Genomic DNA, 6,016 nt, shown 5'->3' on the forward strand with positions numbered 1-6,016 from the left:
AGCCTACTAAAATGAAGACATTGCGGACAATAATAATTTTAATTACACTGAAACTTAGAATTAACATTCAGCTTTTAAAACGACCGCGAAAAACATTGTTTCGGAAACGATATATTAAGACATATTTTGAGTGAAAAAATGTTCGCCCACCAACATTAGTCTCCTTTTTATGAATGAGTCAGGTGCTTCGCTATAGATACGCCACCATAAACTTCGACCCAATCTTATAACAATAGGCATATCATCGAGCGAAGTGAAAGGATGTTTTGTGATTTTACGAGTGGTCCGGACATCAAACTTGCTACAACTACAGTCACATAGCCTGGACAATGGCGTATATATTACATTGACTTTTTGTACGTTGCACACAAGTTTAGAGAAATTCATAAAATATGCAAATTTAGAATTGGCCAAAGTAAAAATGCTTAATGACTTTGCATATTGTTGTATCGTAGTATCTATAACATACGTAGCAAGTTTCGTCAACTTTGTTTGGAGATATATATTTCAATCGAGATATATATCCCTAATTCGAAAAATTCAATAAATATGCAAATTAGGAATTGCCTGAAGTACAAATGCTGAATAACTTCCAATAGTGTTATATCATAGTATCTCCAATGTACATGGTAAGTTTCGTCAACTTTGGTTAGGTCAATTCAGATAAATATCCCTTATTAGGAAAGTTCATTAAATATGCAAATTAGACATGGTATTTAATGTTAAAACTTAATTCTTTCCACATTTGATATATATTGATGTGATTAACATTTTTAGCAAATCTCACCAGAATGTGTGCAGTCATTCTCAATGTCTATCCGTTTCGTTTTTTTCTAAAATCATTAATTATGCAAATGAGCAAAAGGTATGCAAGCCCTACCGACCAAAAACTAATCAGTTCTTGCTATATACTAACTGAATCTACGTATCAGATTTGATTTTGATCCAATAAGCCGTTCTTGAGATATCGCACCAATAGACAGAGAAACAGATAGACAGACGACAGAAAGACAGACAGACAGACAGACATCACTGCGACATTAGCTCACGTGTGTATATACGTGTGCTGAAAACTGAACAGCATCCGTCTGCATTCATTTGTATCATGTTTTGTCTACACGGAGTCAACGGTGTGTTGACCTATTAACTAACAGCAAACTGTTTTGATATCATCAACGTGATCATTATGTCGGCACCTCAGCTTTTGTGTTTTATGTAAACACTCAAACACTTTAATTACCTAGCAAGTTCGCTGACGATATTAAGATGTTGATAGGTAGTTGCCGAAGCACTTCTTTGATGAAATACCCGTTGTACAAGTTTGTACAAGTTACTCTTTCGGCAAGAAATTGAAAGCAGCAAGAAAACGTTAACATCACTACATTAATGAAAGCCTATGCAGAAATGAACCTTGTCAAAAGCACACAATTGCCATCTTACCAGATCTCGTCCCAAAAAAATGTCATGTCATGGACAGCAAATTACATATTGCGAAAAACAAAACAGGTAAGAATTAACCCTTTGAGAGCTGCAATTTTTCTGACCAATGTTTTAGTACAACATTTTATTTACTTTTATGAATTTTTCTATAATGTTTTTGATAATCTTTGACTAAATGTATAGTACATTTCGTTGGCTACACTTTTGTACCAAAATTTCTGCAAAAATGTCCATTGACCTATTTTGTACAGGGGACAAAAATTGACTTTGGCGCTAAAAGGATTAACCTGATCAATTTAGACGGTGCGCTTGTATTGTCTATTTGTCAGTGCCCGAAGCAGCAATGCGGCCTCAAACAGTGCGTTCGTATTTGACGTATTTGCATGAACTCCTTCACTGCTGTGAGTGTGAAACGCATTCATCGTTAAGGTTGGCGGCGTTTCGGCTCTGGTTGGGGTTTCGTACCAGTGTCACAATAGGCTACAAACAAAATACTGACGTGCATCAAACCATGGTTACTCAGCTGGGTAGAGTAAACATGATCAAACAGGGGAACTATACAAACCTAGCTAAGGCTTTTGTAACGGCATTGGAAATACAATGAACATTCAATGACCATGATAATCCACAATGCTTGCCTTACAGTAAGTATGGTGACCCAATTCCGCTTCTGGCTCCATGATCGTAACGAGCGTCTATGCACATATAAGGAGAATTCTACGGAGCTACTAACACGGATTTAGATTCTTTTACCTCCAAAGACTTGCGTACGGGTGACCGAAAATTAAAACCGCGGTTGTTTCAAGTAGTATTTGCTTAAGGTAATATGCACCTCGAAAGTGAAAGACTTAAACTTTTGCTCATATTTTCCTCAGTGAAACTTTGAACCATTCTCTCACCAAAGCAAGAATAAAAATCAGGGGTCACCGTGCAAACTTTGGTACTAGAGAGACAAATATCTTGCGATTTCTCGATATTTGAAATTCAAAATGGCCGCCATCCCTGTGTAAACTCTATGGGAAAAAATAAAATTTTCGATTTTCAAAAAACTAAGACGGTGAAAACTTTTCTTTCGCCAAGAGCTTCAAAATGAGCCCCCACAAGTGGTAGGTCAGAAGAAAATTGATAAAATTTGAAGGCCCGAATTTCTGTCCCCGAGGTGCGTTCTACCTTAAAATAATTTTCTATCACGGTATCAACCGATGCGCGATGGGACGCTATTAACCCTACCGCCGGTGGAGCCAAGAGTGATATTTTATGACTACGCCGTAGCCGTATTAGGGATGGACCGTTTGATATACTTGGCGTTCTGGAAGATTTAAAGAGGTTGCATTTTTTCGTACCTGATCCACTGTTCAGTTTTTTTTACTCTCTGATTACTGGTAGCTTATTTTTCTCTCACTCCTCATTTGGATACTTTTTTCCCGAAAAACAAATATGCAGTCCTCTACTGTTTGCGGCGTTCAACACATTAGATAATCAGGAACACAATACAGATGTTTATGCCTCTTGAACTGAGTGTAATTCAGGTGATAAAACAAATAATATTTATATTTTTTAAAGTGTATTTACCGTTAAGTTATTAAAGTCCATTCATATCAAGATTCATCGTCTGTTGCTGTACCCATAAATCTGAATTCTTTCATTGTTTTACTTTTATGATAACATGTCAACGGTTTCTTTGTCATGTGCATGCTAAGTATTTTCCTGTTTTATGCAAGCTGTATAAATTATAGAATTCTTATTTTCAAAATGTAAAGGGCCACGGTTCTGTCGTAAATAATCACAAATGTAATATGTTTATTATATCATACCAGTATATTGATGGCGGAAATGCTGCGATCTGAAAGTCGAGACGCTATAACAACCATGGTATATTGGCGATATACCATGGCAGGCCTGCGCACGAGTTAAAGTCCGTTTTTGTCATTCCATGCCAGAATTTCAATAGGTAGGAATTTGACTAAGTAACTGTCCGTGATGATTGCTTTTTCACATTTCGTACTGCTTTGTATTAATCTCCTACATGGAGCTTTTGAAAACAAAGATTCGAATGTTCATTCTCTTATTTGAATGAAAATAATAACCTTAATTTCCTCGCTTGATTTACATTTTGAACAGAAAATCTGAGACAATTTGGACTTCTCAACTCAAAGTTTCGGATTACATCTTAGCTCAGATTATGTTTCGGTTGGTGCAAAGGGCTAGAAAAGCTTACCTTTCTCAAATATGGTCTTCTCAAACGACGTCTCGATTATTCTGTTTTCAAAACGCACACTGTAAGAACGGAATGTTCTGGCACAAGTGAGTCGTTGAGTGAAAGTTAGTCGTTGTAGTTTGCAATTGTTAGGCAACTGTCATGTGACAAACTTAGTACGTTTTAATGGTGGCGCTGCCCTTCGGGTTAAACATTTCATAGGCTGCTTTGTAGTAGGTGGTTGATCTCAAAGTTAATATTCTTTAGCGTTTACAACAAGGATTTCGTTTGTCCGTTAAAGCATTCGGTTTCCTATGGCAAGCATTTTACCAATAGAAATGTCGTTATTTAAAAATATGTATAATTAATATCGCAAACGCCAGCTGCACTTGTAACTGCCCAAAAACTTGTGACAAGCCTTTTATGAAATAATATAAACGCATTTAATAGGTTTGCTCCTTACGCTCTCACTTACTGGGGTCTTTTTAAATTGTAAGTCACTTTAATGATGCCAATTCACTAATAATATGAATCACAGCATTGTGAAGTGATCAGACATGTTTCTATTACCTTAAATTGGAATAATTCTTAAGGGCAAAATTAGAATCTAAGGAATAAAGGCGTCCATGGTATGTTAAATATAACACAACTTCGTTCTCCAATCAGAACCTCCTTAAAGTTCCCAAAGCACGCGCACTACTTTATCAAAACACCTTGTCTGTTGCGGGTGTGGATGAATACAACAATCTCCCCAAATCAATCAGGGACTCCGAGTCACTGACTAGTTTTGAGAAATCTTTTAACAACTTTCTGTATTCTATTTACTTGTCTGGTACCTCTTTATATTTTTTCTTGCCATTATACTTCTGTGTTTTTTTGTGTTTTCAAGTTGGTGCTGTAATATAATTTTTTTTTATCATCGACCTTCATGAAAAGAGGTGTTTCACCTATGGAGTTATCGAGTTTAAATAAAGATTTATAACAGTAATAATAACAACAGCATTATTCTGATTCACATTTTCTGTCGGTGTTCACCGCGAGACAACATCGTCATTCATTTTCCCCAGGTGATATACTCTAATATTTGCTTTCATTTCAGCTTTTGCCCATGCAAATGTTTACGTGGTGGTTATCCTGTTTAGGCCTTGAGAACTGGATTACCACCATGCCTATAATATGCGTGAACGAGGGCGATAAAACTTCAAAGAATGCATCGGATCAGGTTGGTCGGAACGCAAACAAATTATCTCCACGTAATGCCAAATTCTACACTTGGCTCACCTAAGCAATTTTCTGACTCCTGGTCAGTGATAACGACTGGATTTTTGGTAGTTTGAGAACGGCGACACCTAACAACTTGTGTCCACTGTCCATTGAGTTGAAAGGGATACTAGCAAAAAAGTACATGTTATGTTGTTAAATATCCATGTCACCATTTTTGGTTGAAAATGAAAAGAAATGCGTTGCGACACACGATAATTTCGAGTATTTAATCCCCATAGACCCACAAACCACGGCTTACATGAACACACTCGCGTATGTCCATATGCTCTAAGCTGACACTGACTGCGCCATAGTATGCATCACACGTCCGACGAGTGTTACACTCAGAATGGTGCCAATCGTCACGACGGTACAACATGTATCAATGGTCCAGTTCAAGTTACCTGAATGACTACAAAACTGATGTTTTCTCCGCTTTTATGGACAAGGGTCCGGCATCACAGGCGCAGAACATTCCGGCCAATGGGATAACACTAAACAAAAATTGACCGACTTCGCCTGTTTGTAAGCCCAAGCGTCCCGAGGTCAAGGATTCTCTCTGCCCGTACCGCGGCCCGTACCTCAATCCCAGCTTTGTACGTAGCCGGCGTTTGTTAACTGTTCTCATTTTTTACCTAATGTAGGCCTAGTATATCCATGTAATATATATATATGTTTGCCAATTTGATATATCAGTCTAGTTTTGATATGCTGACTTATTCACTATTATATGAAATCACAGATAAACAGAAAAAAATGCTCACTTGCTGACTAGCCTGTGTAACGCCAGGAACACACGGAGGAAGTACGAAGTTCACGGCTAACATTGCCGCCCAACCTCAAGTTCGCCGCCATTGACAGTGGTTAGGACTTTGCAGTAATCATCAAGCCCATTCTGCCCCTTTAGGCGAGGGGAAACCTAGTCCACAACCCTACTAAAAGCTTCACTTCGTTCTGTGTCTTTTCTGGCTTTTTTGATGTACGGTTTTTTGCTACATGCACAGAACATTCTATTCGCTAAGAAATGACATAGAATGACATAGAACTGCCAAAAAGCTGAGTTGTGTACTCATAGCTAAGGGAATCATTTCTTAATTTTATCGATTCTCCTCCAAA

Source organism: Ptychodera flava, chromosome 2 (genome assembly GCF_041260155.1).
Source record: "Ptychodera flava strain L36383 chromosome 2, AS_Pfla_20210202, whole genome shotgun sequence".
NCBI classification, from domain to species: Eukaryota; Metazoa; Hemichordata; class Enteropneusta; family Ptychoderidae; genus Ptychodera; species Ptychodera flava.